At 36.3% G+C, this 24,520-nt stretch overlaps 1 protein-coding gene and 1 pseudogene across 2 annotated transcripts in view; both read right to left on the bottom strand.

Moving 5' to 3' along the window:
* LOC309793195 (bifunctional heparan sulfate N-deacetylase/N-sulfotransferase 4) overlaps positions 1-24,520 on the bottom strand; it is a gene marked incomplete at both ends in the record, with an annotated part of 248,503 nt that overhangs the window by 112,442 nt on the left and 111,541 nt on the right. The gene's annotated exons all lie outside the window — the stretch shown is intronic.
* LOC309796096 (guanidinoacetate N-methyltransferase-like) lies at positions 3,389-3,988 on the bottom strand (annotated as a pseudogene). Its single transcript has one exon. The product of its transcript is annotated as a guanidinoacetate N-methyltransferase-like (transcript).

Raw genomic sequence — 24,520 nt, 5'->3', positions numbered from 1 at the left:
TAAGAAAACTAGAAGAAGAGTTTGCTAAAGCACTGCCCAGTATTTCTCCAAGAAAACTCACTGATACATGTGAAACACCTATTTGTCTAGCTAGATACTATCATGTTATATATATGACTGTTAAATCCTATGTTAATCAGTCAATGACTAGTGTATAGAGAAAATAACTAGGAGACTAGTCTGTTTAAATAATAAATTTCACAGGTCAACCCCATGGTGAAACCATGTTATAACAAAAGAAGGGGAATAGATTGCATTGAAAGAACATTGCTCTAATGGATTAATTCTGATGACTTGCAAGCACCTTTGTGCCAGCACGTAAAGCAATATCCCTTCATAGGATAACCACGTCCTAATATACAGGCAAAAAGAACTGCAGGCATCATATGCAGAGGTGGAAAGAACAATCTGCGGTCAGTCATTGGTAGATACTCTTTAGAAGACCTGGCACACCATAGAGAACCAGAGAAGAAAAGGAGAAAACTAGGAGTTGGGAGGATTGGACTCATGGACATATAAGAGATATTTCCTACATCTACCACAAATAGCTGGACAGTAACCTGAATAATGGTTGGAGGTCCTGATACAGAGAAGAGAAAGAGCCAGACAAATGGCAGTTTTCCTTATTATTATGACCTTCTGTTTACATTCCAGGAGATATGGCTTGTGAAACAAGACCTAATATATTTAGGATGGTTTAATATTCCCAGTGTTAGCACCATGCCTGGCACATTGTTGGTGTTGAATAAATATTTTTTAAAGGAAATAGCAAATAATTTTTTTATTAAATTCATCATAGATATTTAATAAATGAATAGAAAAGAAAAATAAATAAAATGATGATTGTATAAATTAATGTGCTTGTAGTAAAGAGCTAGTTCATTGAACAGTAACTTTTTGAACTTAAAGTATTGATTTGTCTTCCTAAATATACAACTTCTAGGGAGTGACACTGGTGCTAAAGAAAACAGATCTCATTATCTAATTTTCCTTTTAATAAGGACAATGTGGAATCACTGGTCAACTTTGAGAATGATCCTAGGATCATTGTTTTTGCACAGTGTTTTGGGAACTGAAATTATCTTCTGTTTTCATAAGTGATAAAAGCAATGACTGTGTGACCCTGGAAATTGGCTGGGTCAGTCCTTACACTTTTTGGACTGAAGCCTAGTAAACGGTGACAAATCTCTGGAGAGCTCTGTGTTACAGATGGATTTTTCTTTTGAAAAAGAAATAGCACAGCAATAGTATTGCTTCTATAGTGTCAACTTTCCAATTCTAAGTAGAGCTATTTTGGGCAACTAAGACACATCCCTTTAATATTCTTGACCCTGCTGAAGGTCTACTTAGCTGCTTGAAAAGAACTAACACAAAGACTAAGCAAGTCTTCATTCACACTGTATAAAATGTGGTTGATTAAGCATTTTCATTGTTAACTTTGGGTACCCAGAAGTCCCACTTCATTGACAGTCATTCAATATATATTTATTATGTATTATAATTTATTAGGAGCCATTTGTTGCACAGGATACAGCAGTGAACAAACAGACAGAAATCCCTGCCATAGGGAAGCTTGTATTTTAGTGGGGTGAGACCAAGATTACACAAAACAAGTAGGTAAATTGTATATTATATTAGAAGGGCTAAGAGCTATTGGGAAAAATAAATCAGAGAAAAGGAGAGGAATGAAGGGGGGTGGCAATATTAAATAGATTATTCATGGAAAAGATAATATTTTGAATTAAGGTCTAAAGTTGTAAGAGATTAAGCCATACAGATAACTTGGAGAAGATCATTCCAGGCAGAAGGACAGTATATACATTGTTGTGAGTTGAAAGAACCTCAGGTATTTTTGAGGAAGAATAAGAATTCAATTGCTTTTGGAGCAACGTTAGCAAAGGGGGAGAGTAGCAAGAGATGATGTCAAGAGGTGGCACTGCTGCAAGTGGCCTTGTCAGTTATTTACTGAACAACTCCAGGGGGCACCATTCACATCGACTCTGCTTTTACAGAGGTAGTATGATGCAGTATCACTGACAAGAAGGAATGGGTGCAGAGCATTTAAGTCCTTAATGTGCCACAATAAGGATGTTGGTATTTACCTTGAATGAGATGAGAAGTTACTGGAAAGTTTTGAGCAGATAGATGATCTAGACTATCATTAAAAAAAAAAAATTCTTCTAGCTGCTATGTTGACAGCTGACTGAAAGGAAGTAAGGAGGAAAGTAGGACCCATTTACTAGGTTTTGGTAACAATCTAAGTGAGAGATAATGATAGCTTGGACCAGGATGGAGACAATGGAACTGGTGAAAAGTGATTTTATTCTGGATATATTGTGAAGGTGGAGCCACAGAATTTGATGATAGATTGAATATGCAACATGAGACAAGGTGCTCAACTAGAAGGATAGAATTTCCATCAAGTGAGTCTGGAAAGTTTAAAAATTAAACAGGTTTGGGGGAGAAAGGACATATGTTTGAGATTAGACATTCAATTGGATGTCTAATGTCTTCCCATTCAATTGTGAAGTCAAATAAATAAGTTTAGCATTTAGAGGAGCAAGTTCAGCTGGAGAGCTGAAAACATATCAATTTTATTTAAAGTTATAAAACTCATTAAGATCACCAACAGAATGAATGTGTAAACAGAGAGAAGAGGAAAGCTAAGTTTTTGGGACAGATTAACATCAAGAAGGCAGAAAGGAGAGAAGAAATCCAGAAAATGCACTCAGAAAGAGTATTACATGTGAGATGGGAGGAATACCAGGAATTTCCAAGGAGAACTAAGAATTGCCCATTGGGTTTAACACTGGATGTCCTTTAATGAACTGGAAAAGAGAAGATCTGGTGGAGTGGTGAAGGGCAAGAAAATCAGAGTGGATTTAAGAGAGTCTAGAGGGAGCTGAAATGGTGAAAGTGAGTATAACAATGATTTTAAGAAGTTTTGCTAAAATGAAGAGTCAAGAAATGGTGCTGTAGTTGGAGAAACAACATAAGCACAGGACTATCTAAAGATGGGAGAAATAGCTATATGTTTATAGAAAAGGTAATGATTTAGAAGACAGGGGAGAACTAATGGAATTAGAGTTTTATATATATATAATTTAAATTATATACATATATATTTAAAATTTTTTGATTGGCCAAACCCAGCGTTAGTGTTTATTTCATCCTCAAGACCCTAGGAGGAAGGTAGTGGTAATCCCGTTGCAGAGGCTAGGGAAGCTTGCTGATGTCACACAGCTGGCGAGGGTCTGGGCTCGGGCTGAGAGGCCAGAGCCTGCACCCCCGGCCACAAAGGTGCTGAGTAGGGTCGTGGGAGTTGGGAGTACCTGAAGCCCGGAGTCCCCAGGGCTTTGTGGGCGCTGAGCGGGTGGACCCAGTGGCCTCAGTGCTTGGTGACCGGGCGTGATCATCCACCGGAAGGGGTAGTAGCGGTAGTCGGCCGTGACCTGTGTGTGGATGTTCTCCCGCCTGAAGCCCTCCTTCAGAAGGGCGTACACCTGCGTCTCTTGGAACACGGTGGTGATGTCTGAGTAGTACTTGGACTTCATCAGCTCCCCCAGGAGGTGAGGTTGCAGTAGGTGAGGATGCTACCTGGCTTCAGCAGGCAGAAGGGCATGGTCCCTAATGAGGTTGAACTGGTGTGTGTGCCAGGTCCCCTCAGACAGCGGGTACATGTCGTACAGGATCCAATCAAAGTGACTGTCTGTCAGGGTGGGCGCCACCTTCTCCCACAGGCCTTTCAAGGGAACCACCTTGCGGGGAGGCCACTGGGACCAGTTCTGGAGCCACTGGAAGACTTCATCATTGCATTCAATGATCCAGTGCTCGTCGATGTGGGCCTCCTGCACCTTCGTAGCTGCCATGGCCGCGCCGAAACCCACCTCCAGGACCTGGCCCTTTCTGGAGGCAGCAGCGGCTGCCAGTGCTTGAGGGTAGGGGTCTCCCAGCTCTCCATCCCCAGCTCGCCCAGGATCTGCAGGTGCGTATCCCGCCCCGCGCGAAGACGCGGGTCGCGGCGCTGGCGCTGGTGCTGCGTGCCGCACAAGCTGTGGATACGCAGGGCCAGGTCCCTGCCAGGCCTTCTGGGTGGGGGCCTGGAATGATATTCTCGAACAGTTGGGAAGGGACGTGATTGAGTGCAAAAGGACAGAATTTGGTCTTTGCATTTCTAGGTCTTTTATTCGTTGTTTCAAGACAGAAACCAGGATTGTGTGCTGCCCTCACAGCATGCCAAGCCACGATGTATATTTAGGTCACTGTTAACACAGTTTATGGTAATAAGGGGTACCTACATATTCAAAAAGATTGTACTAAATAATTAGGACCACTTGAGTAACTAGCTATGAAGATTATTATAATTTTTATGTTTTTTTTTCTGTATAGACATGCTCATGTTTCAAATTAAAATCAAACCTATTATTATATTTACATTTTGTTATCACCACGTTGAAGTAGTAGTTGTAGTAATGGGGCCATGTGGAAGTCCTCTTTCAATTGCTTGACTTCTTTTTTTTTTTTTCTTCAGTGAAATAAGAAACTCATCAGTTGAGAATGAAGATGGGGCAAGACATGTAGTAGTTTGCAGAAAGAGAAGGTATGAAACAGTGATCCAGGAGACTAAGATTGTGAAAAAAATAAGGACTTGCTGTGTAACTTCTGGGCAGTATTGAGCTCCACTTGACCTCTGTGGTCATGTTTTAAAGTGAGAACAGTTAAGTGTTGATCCTAGCCACATTCATTTTCAGGGGTACAGGAGTGGGCTAGGTAGAGATTTGGATTTAAAAAGAGTTGAGACTTTGCAAGGGAGTTTGATGAACCAAGAAATGTAAAGGAGTTCAGGGAGGATTCAAGGGAATGCTTATAATGATGGGTTCTTGAGAAAAGCTTAATAAAGAGGAAAGCAAAGACCTGTGAAGAGTTTGGGGCAGCAAAGATGTGATATCAGGCTATCTCAGGAAATACTAGATCTGCATTTTAGTACCTTTCTCTTCATTGTTGCCTCTGCTGCATGGAAAGATCTAGTTCTAGATGTAAGTTAGTGACAAGAGAAATGATACCAGATGGTAAATATTTAGAGCTTCTAACAATGCCTTTAACCTGGAAGGAATAACATTCAAGATTCTTTGTAAATGTGTTGAGATGGAAACAAAAATAGTATGATCCATTACATTATGATATCATTTCTATAGTTACTATAAGCAGAAACGTGCAAAAAGAAGGTACTCAAAATAATTTTGCTTAATACAAATCACAGCATTTTCACAATATGTTCATTTGTAATTTTATCTCAAGTAAATAATGTAACTAATTTACCTTCCCATATATTTCCATTCTTAGTACCTCAAATATCTATACACAGCAAGTATTAAATAATTTTAAAAAATCTTCTACCTGATTGCCTACGTTCATGAAATAAAGCACTGGTTTAGGTGAAATGGCTAGGTGTGTGTGTGTGTGTGTGTGTGTGTGTGTGTGTGTGTGTGTGTGGTAGACAAGTAGAGGAAGGCAACTTGTCCTTTTTGAAACTGGCTGGAATGTCCTTCATTTTAAAATTTTGCTCACATTTCCTAACTTTTTGGATGCTTCCACAATTATATAGCTGATGGTTTAGAATCATTAATTTAAACGCATCACTTTGCAGAAATAGATTTGCATAAACTATTACTTAATCTGAGCAATGGAATATATTTCTAATATTATTTTTGAGTCAAGCTGAGATTTCCCTTAGGAGTCATTTTTCCCCTTAATGCCAGCTTAATGCATTTATGGAAAAATGCTCTAAACATTTGGTGTAGGAATGAGCCATCCCTCTGGTTGTAAATTTTCTCCCCCACCTCCAAAATACAAAGGGTTATTACATGTTGTCCTCTGTGACATCCTGTGCCTTCTCTAAGAGTTAAAATAATTCCCATCTGTGATTGTTTCCAATTTTGTGGAAACTTTACTACCATGTGAAATAAATTTCATCAGACAAAAAGCTTATGTTAATAAATGGTACGTATATAATAAAAAAACAAATAAATTATAATGACTTAAGTAACTGCCTATAAAGATGGTTAAATTACTATACTTTTCTGTAGACATGCCATACCAAATATTAGATTTCCATTTTTTTATCTTCATGTTAAAGTGGCATGATATTTGGAAATCAAAGTTTCAATAGAGTTTTCATCTCAAAACAACTCCAGTTCAAGCCCTTCAGTTCTCCTATATTATTAACCAGCTTTAACGTTCTCCACTATCAACATGTTTGAAAACAATTTCTCATATTCTCATATTGCCCAGTTTACTGCAGAAGTGACTGCATGGAACTGAAGTGTTGACTCTGAAGAGGTAATCACAGAATGATGAAAATGTTCAGCCCCTACCAATAAAGCATAAAAGAAACTATCTAGGGCTTCCCTGGTGGCGCAGTGGTTGAGAGTCCACGCCTGCCGATGCAGGGGACATGGGTTCGTGCCCCGGTGCGGAAGGATCCCACATGCCGTGGAGCGGCTAGGCCCATGAGCCATGGCCGCTGAGCCTGCGCGTCCGGAGCCTGTGCTCCACAACGGGAGAGGCCACAACAGTGAGAGGCCTGTGTACCGCAAAAAGAAAAAAAAAAAAAAGAAAAAACTATCTAGCTGAATTTTTCAAATTGAAAAACAAAAGAGAATAAAAGAAAAGAAAGTGAAAAAACATGTGATAACTGCTGCTTTTGATGGATTATCCAATTTGAATAGGGTATACTCAGTAGAGCAGGAGTTAATTTTTTAAAAAAATCTTGCAAACCTTGGCTTTTGATTAGCTTACAATCATTTATTAATTAAAAACAAGTTTGATCATTGAAGCAATAAAATGAAAATCTGTCAGTGAAAGTTAATTATGCTATTATTAAGCATTTTAAGAATTCACTCACAAAACTGGTATCTAATAATTGATTGATAATTAGGTGTAAATTTTTCACTATCAACACTTCTTAAAAAGTATTAGGCCATGTTTAGGGTATTCTATATAAATATTCCTTTGAAGGGTCTACAAATTTTAGACAATGGGGCAGTTTGGATATAGGCAAATTTCAAAAGAGCTTAAGAGAAAAAATGCAATGGAAAAACACTGGATAGGAAATGGTCAAACTTTGCATCAGAAAAACAAGAAACAGTGGATTGAGAAAAAGAAAGTGCTTATTTTTCTTGAGTAATTGGAAATCCAGAGATGAGTGGTTGGTTCAGAAGTTCAAGAATGCCAGAAGTGAGGTCTCTGATTCTCTTGGCCTTTCCTTCATGTTTTAGATGAATGTCTTTGTTCCAGCCAATAGGACTACATACTAGGCAAGAGAAAGGAACAAAGGCAAAGTGCAGAAGGGCAAACATCAGCCATCTCTAACCTGCTTTCCTGGAGATTTCCTGGAAGTTCCATACCATGACTTACTTTTATATCTAATTGGCCAGAACTATGTTAAATGCTCTCTACCTGAAATAAAACCTGAAAAATCCATCCTCTAGCTAGACATTTTGGCTCCACAAGCAAACTTTGGCTTTATTCACTAGAAAGAGTGTGAAAATGGGTACTGAGTATGCATTTAGAAGTGATGACCAAGTATTAATCTGTACCCTACCCCACCAGAATGTAGAAATAAGAATTCTTATGCCTTGTTTCTAAGCAGCCCACTTCCTAATCTTATGTATAAAAGGCACATAAGAGTCCTGATCTAGGAGGTAAACAGGAGAGCAGTAGATTAGAATACATTAATTAGGGGAGGTGATATGAGAATCTGGAGAACTGGAATTTCAGAAGGTAGAGTTCTAATCAAAAGTGATCAGAACAGTTGGATTTAGGGTCCCTGAGGCCCTAAAACCTAAGGGGGAAAGCTCCTTCATATTCTGGCTCCACATGAACTACACGGGCTCATTTTCTCTTAATTCCCAACTCAAAGCCTCTTCTGACACCAAATCAATTTCTTCTTCTTTTCTTCAATATTTTATGATCCTTTGGAGATTCATAAGGGCAAGAATTATCAGAAATGTATTTTATGTTCCACAAATTTCATATTTCTAAGGACACAGCAAGTTACCAATAATCATTATGGATAGATGTACATTAATTAGGGATTCATTAAATACTGTCCATTATTATGATTCCAATTTGACATACCTTCCTCTGCATCTTTATAGGTCAAAGTGTGTAGGTCAAAGTTTGGAAGACTTTTTCTCTAAAGGGCTATGTAGGAAATATTTTAGGCTTTGCCAGCAACATAATGTCTCTGTCACATGTTTTTCTTTGTTTACTTGATTTTTACAACCATTTACAAATGTAAAACCCACTCTTAGCAGACCAGCCATACCAAAACAGGCTGCAGCTAAATCCCACAGGCAATAGTTTCCTGACCCACAGAGAGGTTGTCACTGAAGCAATATATATTGATATATATTTTGTCAGAAGAGTGGAACACTTTGTTTGGGGCACTATCTTGTGCCCTTTCTCATACCGCTCCCTCTGCTTGGATGCCCTGTTCCTGTCTTCTGCCTCAAGCACACCTACTCATTTTTAACAAGTGTTGTTATCTCAATTGTCTGTCCTGTTTATTATTTTTCTTCCTCTTAGAACTAACCCGTGTCTCCTTTGTGGCTATGCTGGGCTCTGTACCTGTCTCTCAGAAACCCAAAATGTTGTTTTGTTAAACTGAAGTTAAATCCCAAGAATAAGCAGCATCTCATTCATTTTTGCATCCTTGGTGTCAAGTAAAGTGCTTAGTAGATAATACACTTTCATTAATTATCTGTTGAGGAGAGGAAGGAAGGAAAAGAGGGAGAAGAAAGGGAAGAAAGAAGAAAGAAATGAACAAACAGCTGAACAAATGAAAGACGGGAGTTACTTTTTCACACTGGAGGAAGTATCTGAAAATTTTTGGACATAATTGGAAAGCAATAATTTCAAAAATTCAAGAGTTCACATATACATGGATCAACTTTTTAAAAATATTTTGCTTATTTTCTTTAAAAACACAACTTTTATCATCAATGTTCCTTTTTCCTGGAATGTTTGGTAAGATATTGGTCTCTTTGAATCACTAAAAATTAGTGCCACATTCAGTACTGAATGATGGATAGATGGAGGACTGCAAAGCAAATTAGACTATCTTGTATCTGTTCCCAATTTGCATATTACATTACCTTGAAAAAGTCACTTGGTCGTTTTACAATCATCATCAACCTCTTATTTCAAAAGGAATGATCACATGCTTCCTGAAGAAATATGGTAAAAATGATTGTAGCCATGATGATGATGATGATGAGGAGGAGGAGGAGGAGGAGGAGGACAAATGCTTTTTGAAAGACTTACTTGCCAAGCACTTATCTAAGCATTAAACTCATATGAACATGTACACACATCACCTAAACCTCGTAAAAACCTATGTGGTAGAAACAACTGTCATCTCCAGTTTACACATTGATAATTAAAGCACTGGAATTTTAAGTCATTTGCTAAGGACACCCATCTAGTAATTGGCAAAGAAGCAATTTGAACCAAGATACATCTGAAGCTAAACACATGAACTTACTACTCAGGGCAATTAGGCTGTGTCACACACAGGGTAAACTCAAATCATAAAAGATTTTTATGTATAAAAATAGTTAAGATTTTGTTTTCTGCAGAGGAACATGAATTTTTCTTTTGTATTTTGTGCACAGTTTATTGCTCTGTATTATATAAATAAAATTTAATATTTCGAGGAAATATTTATTTACCTTAAAACAAGTAAATTAAATATTAACAACTACTTTAAGAAGTTATCAGCTTACCTCCTAGGGGGAAATCTATGTTGCAATTATTATATGTATCAGCTCTTGAAAAGAATTGGAGCTCCTCTAGTTAATCTTAAAATATTATTTAAATGCATAAAAACCATAAAACAGAAAGAATGACTTTCAAGACTTTATACTTACTAAAAATAATGACAACAAGGTATCCAGAACAGATGGGTGCAAACCTTGGTATATTCATATCAATTCATCTGAGTAATATAAATAGTTCATTTCCTTCAATTATTGCTGATCAATATTAAAGTGCATTCTGTAGGTGGCATTTATACCTTTGAGATTAAACGTGTTCAGGAAAAAAAAAACTACTATACAGAAAAAAGATGCTGCAGCTAAAATAGGGATTTGGGGGATGGGGGTGTCTGATGGTGCCCTCTGCTAAAAAAATCAAACAGATAAATATGTATTGTAGAAATTTTCTGTCTAAGGGAAATTCTTTTATCTATCCATCAATACCAGACTGGCAAGTCAAGGACTGACCATGATACAACACATGACAAAAAAAGCTATTTTTTTCTCTAAATCCATTACTAAGCAGTATGAATATTAATAGCAATTAAAAACCAATTCTAATTTCCAGGCAAAAAGTTTATCCTATTCTTCATGTCCTAGGTTTAGTGAAAACAGAAATTGAGAACTTTAGTGACTGCTTGAATAAACTAAGAACTTTATTAAACAATATCATCCTACTTGTAAAAAGGCCAAAAACCTATACCTATCTGCTGTCAATGGGTAGCTGAAAGGGAAATCAAAATATTTTCACTTGTTACACAATACATTGATAATTATGCCATTAATACATGAAATTTTCCATATTAATCTTTGAAATTTTATACAATAACATCTACTTCTCTCAATACAGAAGAAAGGTCTGGGTTCTTCAACTATTATTCAACTTTGCAGAAGTCACATATATTACCTTAATTACCTGGACTGTGGTTAACAAAATGCCATTAGAATAACAGGGCACACAAGTTGGTTCATTTTACCTTGGGAAGATACTGTCTGGTTTTCCCACAGATCATCAACTCTTGCTTGAGGTGTTGTATGGTGTAATTGAAAGCACTGAATTAAGAACCACAAGGCAGAGTGTGGGTTCTCTGTGTGACCAAGTACAAGTCACTTATGATCTCAGTTTTTTCATTTGTGAAATTGAGAGCTTTCATTATCACTTTAGAAACAAACCTAGGAAGCCTACTCTACCTGATTTCCAAGCTCAGGGCAATTCAGGTTCACATAATTTTACAGATATCAGGGGCTTCAGTGTTCATCTACTTTGACCACTTCATTTTACTGAAATGGGAATCTGGCTACTAGGCCCAGATAACATGACAATGGCTAGAAGAGAAAGCTACCAACATTACAAACAATAGACTGGAAAACTAGAAAAAGTAGACACAAGAATTCAACAATTCTACGAACATAGTTTAGGAGCAAATAATCCACATAATCACAGCTGACTCTGAGAGCACAGCAGGAAAAAAGTAGAGTAAACTAATTTGTATTAACATGAAAACCTTTAGCTGTCATGAAAAATGTGTCATCATGCTTAGTACACATTTACCCTTTTAAAAGTGGTAAGTTATGTATTTTAAAAGGTTACTCTCTGAAATGCTTAAAACAATAAAGCACTCAAATGCTGAAGATTTTCAGTGACAAATGAATACCTCACTTATTGTAACACAATATTTCATCTTGATATAACATATATTAAAGGTTGAATCTATAGGTGTGCAATTTTTTCACACAAAGTTTTATTCACTTTTATTGTAAATAAAACACAATAATATTAACAGGAAGGTACAAAGGATTGTGATATTTCAAAATTGTCACAGAAAAGGAATATGGTAATGGATGAATTGTGTCTGTGAACAATAGTTTCAAACAAGAGATGAGAAATATATGCATATATAATATAAAAAGAAAAAAATATTAACAGACATAATGATGAAGGGATATCTTTACTGACCACATGGATATATGGAAATACTTTTAAACTGTTGGAAAATGCCGTCTATAAATAAACATTCTATATTCAGTAACAAAATCATTTAAATGCTCATATAAATGAGCTTCAAGTTTGCTGGCTGGTATCCTATAATCATCCCACTGTGATTTTATTATTTTCTTCTTTCCAAACACCATTTTGCTCATCATAGGTTTCCAATAAGTAGAATTAAATATATTCAAGATCATACAAATATTCCATTTACTAAATATTTAACAAATTTTCACTGCTCTGTCTTCCAAGGAAATGCCATTAATATTTGATTTCATTATTTAATGCTTTTTCAAGGTTAAAAATATATTTCGCCTGTTTCAGGATTAAAAACTGATACAAAAAATTGTCTCCAAAAATATAGTGGGTTTTAATTTGAAAACCCAGTGTAGAAATTCTAGCTTATCAGGGGAAATTACCAGCAATTATAGCTGCATTTCTATCACAGGGCTTAAATCTAAAAGTATGATGGCAACTTTGGTATGGAGAATTAGGATAGTGGATTACACAGATTGAAGTATATGAAAAATGAAGTAAAATATAAGTGGTCCCATCCTTAAGGGGCAAGGAAAAGGGAAAATGGAAGATAAGACTAGAACACAGGCAATTTACTTTTAGGGAGAAGAGACAAAGGCAGTACTTCTCTCTCTTCAACTTCTTTTCAGTACTGGCAAGGATAACTTTTGAAATAACACAAGATGATGCCACTAAAATATTCTTTAACCCATGCCTTTCTGATTTGATCTTAAGAGTGTGTACATGGTGTAGAGAATGGGAGGTAAGGAAATGCTCCTCCAAATTCAAGAACCCCAGAGCCTGGATGACATTATATTAGCAGTGACTTGTAGGGAGTGTAGGAGAAAACTGGGGTCAAAACCTGAGTCACCAAACTGGGAGAAGGAGCACAACACAAGTATGATAACTGTGAAAAACAACAGTCATCATCAAGGACTGCATGACGGGAGGCTCACTGGAGACTTTCAAGTATTATTTATTAAAAAATGAGATGGGAGCATATAATACACAATATAAGAGGCCAGATGCTAGGGCCTTGTGGGCTATTTTAAGGTAGTTTGAAGGGCTTTGAGACAAAATGTCACAGAAACTGAATTTCATGTTAACAAGATCATTGTAGTTGCTTTGATAAGAATAGACTCAACAGGGTCAAGAGTGGAACTGGAGACCAGTGAAGAGGCTATTGAAACAAATTAGTCAAGAAATGATGATATTCTTCTTTCTCTAATTGCCTTAGGTGCAAGGTTAAGTTGTTTATTTGAGATGTTTCCTGTTTCTTAAGGTAGGATTGTATTGCTACAAACTTCCCTCTTAGAACTGCTTTTGCTGCATCCCATAGGTTTGGGGTCATCATGTCTCCATTGTCCTTTGTTTCTAGGTATTTTTTGATTTCCTCTTTGATTTCTTCAGTGCTCTCTGGGTCATTTGGTAGTGTATTGTTTAACCTCCATGTGTTTGTATTTTTTACAGATCTTTTCCTGTAATTGATATCTAGTCTCATAGCGTTCTGGTTGGAAAGGATACTTGATATGATTTCAATTTTCTTAAAATTACAAAGGCTTGATTTATGACCCAAGATATGATCTATCCTGGAGAATGTTCCATGAGAACTTGAGAAAACTGTGTACTCTGTTGTTTTTGGATAGAATGTCCTATAAATATCAATTAAGTCCATCTTGTTTAATGTATCACTTAAAGCTTGTGTTTCCTTATTTATTTTCATTTTGGATGATCTGTCCATTGGTGAAAGTGGGGTGTTAAAGTCCCCTACTACGATTGTGTTACTGTCGATTTCCCCTTTTATGGCTTTTAGCATTTGCCTTATTTATTGAGGTGCTCCTATGTTGGGTGCATAAATATTTACAATTGTTATATCTTCTTCTTGGATCGATCCCTTGATCGTTATGTAGTGTCCTTCTTTGTCTCTTGTAATAGTCTTTATTTTAAAGTATATTTTGTCTGATACGAGAACTGCTACTCCAGCTTTCTTCTTATTTCCATTTGCATGGAATATCTTTTTCCGTCCTCTCACTTTCAGTCTGTCTGTGTCCCTAGGTCTAAAGTGGGTCTCTTGTAGATAGCATATATACCAGTTTTGTTTTTGTATCCATTCAGCCAGTCTGTGTCTTTTGGTGGGAGCATTTAATCCATTTACATTTAAGGTAATTATCGATATGTATGTTCCTATTCCTATTTTCTTAACCCCAAAGTTAGCAGAAGGAAAGAAATCATAAAGATCAGATCAGAAATAAATAAAAAAGAAATGAAGGAAACGATAGCAAAGATTAATAAATCTAAAAGCTGGTTTATTGAAAAGATAAAAATAATTTATAAACCATTAGCCAGGCTCATCAAGAAAAAAGGGAGAAGACTCAAATCAATAGAATTAGAAATGAAAAAGAAGTAACAACTGACACTGCAGAAATACAAAGGATCATGAGAGATTACTACAAGCAACTCTATGCCAATAAAATGGACAACCTGGAAGAAATGGACAAATTCTTAGAAATACACAACCTGCTGAGACTGAACCAGGAAGAAATAGAAAATATGAACAGACCATTCACAAGCACTGAAATTGAAACTGTGATTAAAAATCTTCCAACAAGCAAAAGCCCAGGACCAGAAAGCTTCACAGGCAAATTCTATCAAACACTTAGAGAAGAGCTAACACCTATCCTTCTCAAACTCTTCCAAAATATAGCAGAGGGAGGAAGACTCACAAACTCATTCTACGAAGCCACCATCACCCTGATACCAAAAGCAGACAAGGATGTCACAAAGAAAGAAAACTACAGGCCAATATCACTGATAAACATAGATGCAAAAATCCTCAACAAAATACTAGCAAACAGAATCCAACAGCACATTAAAAGGATCATACACCATGGTCAAGTGGGGTTTATTCCAGGAATGCAAGGATTCTTCAATAAATGCAAATCAAACAATGTGATACAGCATATTAACAAATTGAAGGAGAAAAACCATATGATCATCTCAATAGATGCAGAGAAAGCTTTCGACAAAATTCAACACCCATTTATGATAAAAACCCTGAAGAAAGGAGGCATAGAGGGAACTTTCCTCACCATAATAAAGGCCATATATGAAAAACCCACAGCCAACATGGTCCTCAATGGTGAAAAATTGAAACCATTTCCACTAAGATCAGGAACAAGACAAGGTTGCCCACTCTCACTATTCTTATTCAACATAGTCTTGGAAGTTTTAGCCACAGCTATCAGAGAAGAAAAGGAAATAAAAGGAATCCAAATCAGAAAAGAAGAAGTAAAGCTGTCACTGTTTGCAGATGACATCATACTCTACATAGAGAATCCTAAAGATGCTACCAGAAAACTACTAGAGCTAATCAATGAATTTGATAAAGTAGCAGGATACAAAATTAATGCACAGAAATCTCTGGCATTCTTATACAGTAATGATGAAAAATCTGAAAGTGAAATTAAGAAAACACTCCCATTTACCATTGCAACAAAAAGAATAAAATATGTAGAAATAAACCTACCTAAGGAGACAAAAGACCTGTATGCAGAAAATTATAAGACACTGATGAAAGAAATTAAAGATGATACAAATAGATGGAGAGATATACCGTGTTCTTGGATTGGAAGAATCAACATTGTGAAAATGACTCTACTACCCAAAGCAATCTACAGATTCAATGCAATCCCTATCAAACTACCACTGGCATTTTTCACAGAACTAGAACAAAAAATTTCACAATTTGTATGGAAACACAAAAGACCCCAAATAGCCAAAGCAATCTTGAGAATGAAAAACGGAGCTGCAGGAATCAGGCTCCCTGACTTCAGACTATACTACAAAGCTACAGTAATCAAGACAGTATGGTACTGGCACAAAAACAGAAATATAGATCAATGGAACAGGATAGAAAGCCCAGAGATAAACCCACACACATATGGTCACCTTATGTTTGATAAAGGAGGCAAGAATATACAGTGGAGAAAAGACAGCCTCTTCAATAAGTGGTGCTTGGAAAAGTGGACAGGTACATGAAAAAGTATGAACTTAGAACACTCCCTAACACCATTCACAAAAATAAACTCAAAATGGATTAAAGACCTAAATGTAAGGCCAGACACTATCAAACAGAGGAAAACATAGGCAGAACACTCTATGACATAAATCACAGCAAGTTCCTTTTTGACCCACCTCCTAGAGAAATGGAAACAAAAATAAACGAATGGGACCTAATGAAACTTAAAATCTTCTGCACAGCAAAGAAAACCATAAACAAGACGAAAAGACAACCCTCAGAATGGGAGAAAATATTTGCAAATGATGCACATGACAAAGGATTAATCTCCAAAATTTACAAGCAGCTCATGCAGCTCAATAACAAAAAAAAACAAACAACCCAATCCAAAAATGGGCAGAGACTTAAATAGACATTTATCCACAGAAGATATACAGATTGCCAACAAACTCATGAAAGGATGCTCAACATCATTAATCTTTAGAGAAATGCAAATCAAAACTACGAGATATCATCTCACACCAGTCAGAATGGCCATCATCAAAAAATCTAGACACAATAAATGTTGGAGAGGCTATGGAGAAAAGGGAACACACTTGCACTGTTGGTGGGAATATAAATTGATGAGGCCACTATGGAGGTTCCTTAAGACACTAAAAATAGAATTACCATATGACCCAACAATCTCACTACTGGGCATATACCCTGAGAAAACCATAGTTCAAAAAGAGTCATGTACCAAAATATTCATTGCAGCTCTATTTACAATAGCCAGGACATGGAAGCAACCTAAGTGTCCATCACCAGATGAATGGATAAAGAAGATGTGGCACATATATACAATGGAATATTAGCCATAAAAAGAAATGAAATTGAGTAATTTTTTGTGAGGTGGGTGGACCTAGAGTCTGTCATACAAAGTGAAGTAATCTAGAAAGAGAAAAACAAATACCATATGCTAACACATATATATGGAATCTAAAGAAAAAACAACAACAACAAGGTCCTGAACTACCTAAGGGTAAGACGGGAGTAAAGACACAGACCTACTAGAGCACGGACTTGAGGATATCAGGCGGGGGAAGGGTAAGTTGTGACAAAGTGAGAGAGTAGCGTGGACATACACATACACTACCAAACGTAAAACAGATAGCTAGTGGGAAGCAGGCGCATAGCACAGGGAGATCAGCTAGGTGGTTTGTGACCACCTAGAGCGGTGGGATAGGGAGTGTGGGAGGGAGGGAGATGCAAGAGGGAAGAAATATGGGAACATATGTATATGTATGACTGATTCACTTTTTTATAAAGCAGAAACTAACACACCATTGTAAAGCAATTATACTCCAATAAAGATGTTAAAAAAAAGAAATGATGATAGATATCAGCCCTTTCATTTTTCAAAGTCAAGTGATAAATATATAATAGTAAAGATATCTTCTGTCTCAACAAATTGTCCAGAACTCTAGTTAAAGCTGAGTAATTTTTTATTAAATCAAAATATTTGGAAAGTCCTCCTTTATTCTCCAATTCAAAACATGATTCATTTAGAGATATGCAGAGATTGGTAACAGCTCTTCTTGGGTACATATTTTGCAACTAGGCTTTTAACTTTTATTATATCAATAGGACAGTTATATGTAAATAGTTTAATAAGGACATACATTTGAAATATCTATAGTCTTTTACGAGACTATCAGCAAGACACTGTATAAAAAATATTCATGAGCCTTCATTTAAAATAGTCTATGTCCAGCTTAAAAAAAAAATCAATGATGATAGAGTCCAGACATCTAGAATGGTGCTGTGAGGAGCTCAGTGGTCTCTTTTCCAGCAAAACAACTATAACTGGTAGACATTATTTTAAAAAAATACCAAGCATTTTAAATCTCTGGAAAATGGACCAAGAGATACAGCAAAGAAATATTTATTCAAGAAATCTACTATGATTGGTAAGAACAGTGAAAGTGTGTAGCATTTGAGACATGGCCCATCCCTTTCTCCACTTGCTCCAGTTTAAAGTGGCAAAATCCTTACCCACGTTGGGTGCAGCCAAGAACACAGGGGGTACCTCTCCTCCTCAAGGTAGCCTCACTGATAGAGCAGAAACTGCACCCCAGATGCAGACCAAGAATACTGGAACCATGATTTGTCCTGGCTCCAGCTCAACTATAGGGTGGTAGTTCTAAGCCAGGAGAGGCAAGCTGAGAGGACCAGAGGCTACTATCTCAACCCAGCACCCTGATTATAAATCTGGGTATCACTCTGTGAGAAGGGGGCCATTATCTCCACCCTCAGCTCTGGAGCATTGGTGCAGAGATTTTGCCCAGGGTAGGAGGCACATCATAAGAAGAGAGATTTCCTAAGTTCTCTCAAAGGGAACTGACTTTTTTTGTGACAGAGAGTTAAGAAGTTCAAACCTAAGGTCACTCTTGAAAACAAATGATGATTTTGATAATAAGCAATTAAGAGGAGGTTGTTTTTATTTTAATTAAGATTAACAACAAGCTGATAATAGACCAACCAAAAGTTTACTAGACAGAATCAGGGAAAGAGACAGCTCAGGTTACTCCTGGAGTCATAAAAAGCCTCATATACTGGCTTCAAAGACCACTGTGAAAAGAGTCACATTTTAGTGGTTCAGACTATGGCACAATTTGCATCCTAGGGCATTGTCAAAAACAATAAAGCATATTGTTAGTAATTACTGTAGGTTCTTATCTGGTTACTTTTATACGTGGCTAGCTGTCTACTGCAGGCAGACAGCTTAATAGAGACATCAGGAAAAGATGCAAAAGCCACCTTACTAAAAATACTGTTATGACAGAGTGACTGTGCTGCTTCTGAGGAGTAACGTTGAGGGTACACACTACAAGGGAAAGAGTCTTCACTTCAATTTCCCAATCATATACTAAACAAGTAAACTGATGAGTAAATAACAATAACAACAACAAAACCCTGGAGATGGAGGGAGGGAATCAATATCAAGAGTGCTACAAACATTATTTAAAATGTTCAATTTTAAGCAGAAAATTACAAGATATGCAAAGAAACTGGAAGGGTGACCTATAGACAGGACAATAAAGTAAGCAATGCAAACTGTCTTTAAAGGGCCCAGATGCCAGACTTAGTAGACAAAGATTTCAAATATATTCTAAGAACTGAAACAAACCATACTTCCAGACGTAAAGGAATATATGATAACAATGACTCATCAAATAGATCATATAAAAAAAAGACAGAAATTATTAAAAAAGAATCAAGTGGAAATTCTGCAATTGAAAAGTACAATTACTAAAATGAAAAATTTATTAGAGAGGTTCAACAGTACATTAGAGCTGGCAGAAGAAAGATCCCATGAACTTAAAGATAGATCTATAGAGATTATGCAGTCTGAAGAACAGAGAGGAAAAAAATAAGAAAATTCAGTAGAATCTCAGAGAAATGTAAGACACTGTTGAATGCATCAGTATATTTGGTTATTACCTTAATACCACAACCAGACAAAGATATCATAATAAAAGAAAACTACAGATGAATATCCTTATGAATATAGATGCAAAACCCTCAACAAAACACTAGCAGTTAAATTCAACAACATATGAAACGCATTATATACCATGGTCAGTGGGATTTATCACACACACGTAAGGTTGGTTTAACATCTAAAAGTCAATTAATGTAATATACTATAACAATAAAAAAAGAAAAAAACAATCAACAGGATAAACACCAAAAAAAAAATCATGTGACAAATCCAACAGCCTTTTATGATAAAAATACTCAACTGAGTAGGAATAGACAGAAAATTCAACTTGATAATGAGTATCTATAAAAAGCCCACAATTAAGATCATGCTTAATGGTGAAGGACTGGATGCTTCCCTCCTAAGATCAGAAATAAGACAAGGATATTTGGTCTTACTATTTCTATTCAACATTATATTCCACGTTCCAGTCAGGGAAATTAAACAATACAATGAAATAAACTGTATACAAACTGGAGAAGAAGTACAACTATGTCTATTTACATATAACATGATCTTGCATATAGACTATCCTGAGGAATCCATTAAAAAAACCTCTAGAAATAATAAATGAGTACAGCAAACTTGAAGGTTACAAGGTCCATATACAAAAATCAATTGTACTTCTATGCATAAAAATGAACAATGTGAAAATGAAATTAATAAAAATTTCCATTTACAATAGCATTAAAAAGAATACAATACTTAGGATTATTTTTAATAAAAGCAGTGCAAAACATATACCCTGAAAATTATAAAATATTGTTGGAAGAAATTAAAGACCACCTGAATAAATGAAAAAACAGCCCATGTTTATGTATCAGATGAGCTAATGTTGTTAAGATGACAAAAGTTCCCAAATTGATCTGTGGATTCAATGCTATCCTTATCAAAATTCCAGCCGGCCACTGTGCAGAAATTGATAAGCTGATCCTACAATTCATATGGTAATTTCAAAGAACTTCAAAGAGCCAAAACAATCTGCATGTTGTGAGTTGTCCTCTAGAGTGACCCACATGGTGAGGAACTGAGGGTGGACCCAGGCAACAATTGAGGAGAAACTCAGGTCCATAGTCTAACAATCCATGAGGAACTGAATCTTGTCAACAACCATGTGAGTGAGCTTCAGAGCTGGTCCACCCTCTAGTTGAGCCTTGAAATGACTGCTGCCCCAGCTGACACATTGATTGAAGTCTTTTAAGAGATCCTGAACTGCAGGATCCAGTTAAGTCATATTCAACTTTCTGACCTACACAAACTGTGAGATATCAGTGTGTGTTGTTTTAAGTTGTTAAGTCTTGGGCTAATTTGTTATGAAGCACTAGATGACAAATGCACTCAATTACCAAAGTATTTTACATGGATATTTGTACCACAAGGGTGTGTATTCTGAAGGATACCTCAAGAACTTATGCAATTGCTGAAAATATTTTAAACTTTTCTTTGCCTGGATTATTTGCTTCTTTATATTTTATCTAAATCCATGTTCATGTAAATGTCCACTCTGCTGAGTGGACAGACTGCCTTATACATCATTGAACCTCCAAAATACACTATTTGCTCCATTGTAAACTTTCATCAAATCAATATTTGTTCACAGTTTTACTTTTGATTAAATATTATTACCTTCTCTACGTTTCCTACCATTGAAATACGTTATTAGTTGTAATTATCAGGGTTTTTTGACATCTGGTATTTGATGTACAGCATAAAGCTACATACTGCATCATTTAGTAAACATAGAGGCTTAGCAGCTATTGAAAGGCAGCTCTCCCTCTGTTTTATTTCATTGTGCCATTAATTCCACTATCATACTCCTTTATTTTTATTTATTTATTTATTTATTTATTTTTGTGGTACGCGGGCCTCTCACTATTGTGGCCTCTCCCGTTGCGGAGCACAGGCTCCAGACGTGCAGGCTCAGCAGCCTATGGTTCATGGGCCCAGCCGCTCCGCGGCATGTGGGATCTTCCAGACCGGGGCACGAACCCGTGTCCCCTGCATTGGCAGGCGAACTCTCAACCACTGCACCACCAGGGAAGCCCTCCTTTATTTTTTAATTGAAATCGCTACATAGCTGATTTAGTGTGCAGGTCATTACGGCACAAAGATTGTTCATAGTTGCTCTTTGAACAGTTTGGGTTTTTATGAGAACAATTTAAATGTCAGAATTTTTCATATCAGGGGTATTGTGTTTATTATGGAAAAAAGTTATACAGAGTTCATAAATACATGTAGTGTTTTAAAAGCAGTTTTAAAAACCTGTGCCTTTATTTCAAGAATCCTTTACTTATTTACTTATGAATAAGGTTTCCAAATGTTTGATAAAATGTCAAAAAAAACCTCACAGCATTTTTGAAAAGTTACCACTGAAGACGGAAAGTGCTCTTTTTCCGTTTGGGATATTTTTGGTCTGCTACTATTAGTGAACTGAAAAGTTCCAATCATTTGGAAATTTTAATGAATCTATATACAAAACTTATAACAACAAACCACCATTTCTTACTTTTCCCCCACAGATCTATTGTGAAATAAAAATAAATAATTCAGGTTTATGCTACAGGCATTCGCTCTGTGTTTGAGAAGGAGATGTGGGTTAAGCCAGGAATGATTTTCGGTAGCTTTTTCATCAAGCATTTTAATATTAGCCGATTATTCTTATTCTCCTTAGCCTTAATTTTTCTGTTGTCATTTTTTTTTTTTTTTTTTTTTGAGGTACGCGGGCCTCTCACTGTTGTGGCGCACAGGCTCAGCGGCCATGGCTCACAGGTCCAGCCGCTCCAAGGCATGTGGGATCTTCCCAGACCGGGGCACGAACCCGTGTCCCCTGCATCGGCAGGCGGACTCTCAACCACTGCGCCACCAGGGAAGCCCTCTGTTGTCATCTTTGAAATGTTGTTTTTATTTAGTGACAATAAAAAGTCACTAAAATAAAACTAATCACACTAAAAGTATGATTTAGTAAAAAAAAAAAAAAAAAAAGGATCAAAATTATTTCCCCCTACCCTACTGCCATACAAGTATAGTGTCTTGCAGTGACCATATCTGGGTTGCCTGTGCTAATCATTAGATTAACACCTTCTATAAAAACATACAAATGCATGCACACTCATGGCATATATGTTCATGAATTAAACATGCATACATATATATATATATATGCACACACACTGCATACACATGTGCTCATGGATTAAACACAGACATATATGTAACTGCTCATACATACACACAAACATTCACACTGCATACATAAATGTGCATGGCTTAAGAAATAATGATGCTGTACAGTAATAATAGTTCTTCTGACATAATGAAATAGTAAAGAAACAGTCTTGCAATATGTTTTTCTCATGACTTTTAGACATATTACAACAGAAAATAAACTCTATCCAGAGAGAATTCAGAGAAATTCTACAAATGGAACCATTTCGTTTTTGAGCTCAATAACAGTAACAGTTTTTGAAACTGTTTTCAAAAACCATAACAGTTTTTGAAATATCAGTATGAAGCTACTAATATGTTATTTGAATCATTTTTGTAAATGTTGTGAGAACAACTGTGCCTTTCACTGATAGTCCCTCTGTCAGGCAAGGTCATACCAAGGAATAGGGAGGAATGTCAGGATGAAATAAAAAAGAAATTTAAACACTTTTGATTTTTTTTCAGTATAAATTGGTCATTTAGTTTGAAAATCTCTTCCCATAACTGCTTCGATCGCATCTAGATGAGTATTTCAAGATGTCCATTCCAAATTTGTGGACTGATGTCAATGATCAAAGAATTTTAGAATTGGAATTGATCAGTGGATTATCTGGCCCAGTGCTTTTGGTTGGCAGATGAGTTGATTTAAATTAATTATCTAAAAACTCTGTAGTTTAGAGAGTGAAAAAGGGAATCATTACCATCTCAGGGGAGGAAACCAAGGCATAAAGATATTAAATGAGCTGCCAGCTGTATTAGAAATTGTTACTAGCTGTCAGGGATAAAATTTAGCCTCCTAATATAGTGCTTTCCACTACCCTATCCCATCTTGATACTGTTGAGGGTTTTGAAGTGTCATCTGGGTATGGAAAGATAATAATTTAATAAGAAAGAAATACATTTCCTGGCTCTTTGAACAACACACATATTGCCATCCTAGGTTTACAGTTAAAGGTGGGGTTCTGAATGTCACTACTTGAAGAATCTTGAGCAGTTTTATTGAGCTCAACACCAGAAGGAAAAGGACAATGTCATTTCAGTATGTGTGTTTAATGGACTTCACTTTAGTTATCATATTTTGATTATGCAACATATAATAAGATATTTTTCTTACAAAGTATATTTATAGGCTTCAGTCTAGTTTCTAGCCACCGACTAAACAAATGTAATTGTTCTGAATGGACTCTAAATAGCTTTCAACGTTTCATTACAAAGCAATTCCATCTGAGTCTTTCCCAGTTCTCTCAGCATGGCTTTAAAAAAAATTACACAAACAGATGAAATCAACAATTATGAAATATAATCTACATGCCTAAAAAGCGAGGCTTCAGAGTGGGAATGAGGTTGGGGGGAGGTTTAAGCCAAAAGATAAATACAGTCTATTTTCAAGGTAACTGCACTGAGAGAATTCAGCATGCTTACTCAAGGTAAGTTTATTTTTTTGAAAAAGGAATATTTACTTAATTTTCCAACGTTATGAAGCAGTACAAAATTTTTAGACATTCCCAAAAAGTAAGTGAGGATCAAACTTTTATAAACCCATATTTTGAAAAATATTTGGCTTTTGTAAAGTAAGACAACTGTATAATTGTCTGGATTTAGAAATATCATAATTGATTAATTAACACCCATTGAATGCTTATTGTATTCCAGGCACTGCTCTAAGTACATTATACATTTCCTCAAAACAGTCATATGAGGTAGTTGTCATGATTATTTTCATTTTTACAGATGGGGAAACTGAGACACAGGGTCTAAGTAATTTTTGTTCAAGATCAAGCAGCCATTGATGGAAGATCAGGATTCAAACACAGGAAATCTGGAGATTGAGTTAATGATCTTAACTGCTTTTTATACTCCCACACTTACTAGTAAGGATCCTATGTGCAGATTTGACACAGTCCTGGAGCTTTAGAGATGGAAAGAGGGGTGAGCCATTAACATGATAACTAGGC

Source organism: Mesoplodon mirus (genome assembly GCF_964341445.2).
Source record: "Mesoplodon mirus genome assembly, chromosome: 2".
NCBI lineage: Eukaryota > Metazoa > Chordata > Mammalia > Artiodactyla > Ziphiidae > Mesoplodon > Mesoplodon mirus.
This window is presented reverse-complemented; position numbering and strand designations above follow the sequence as displayed.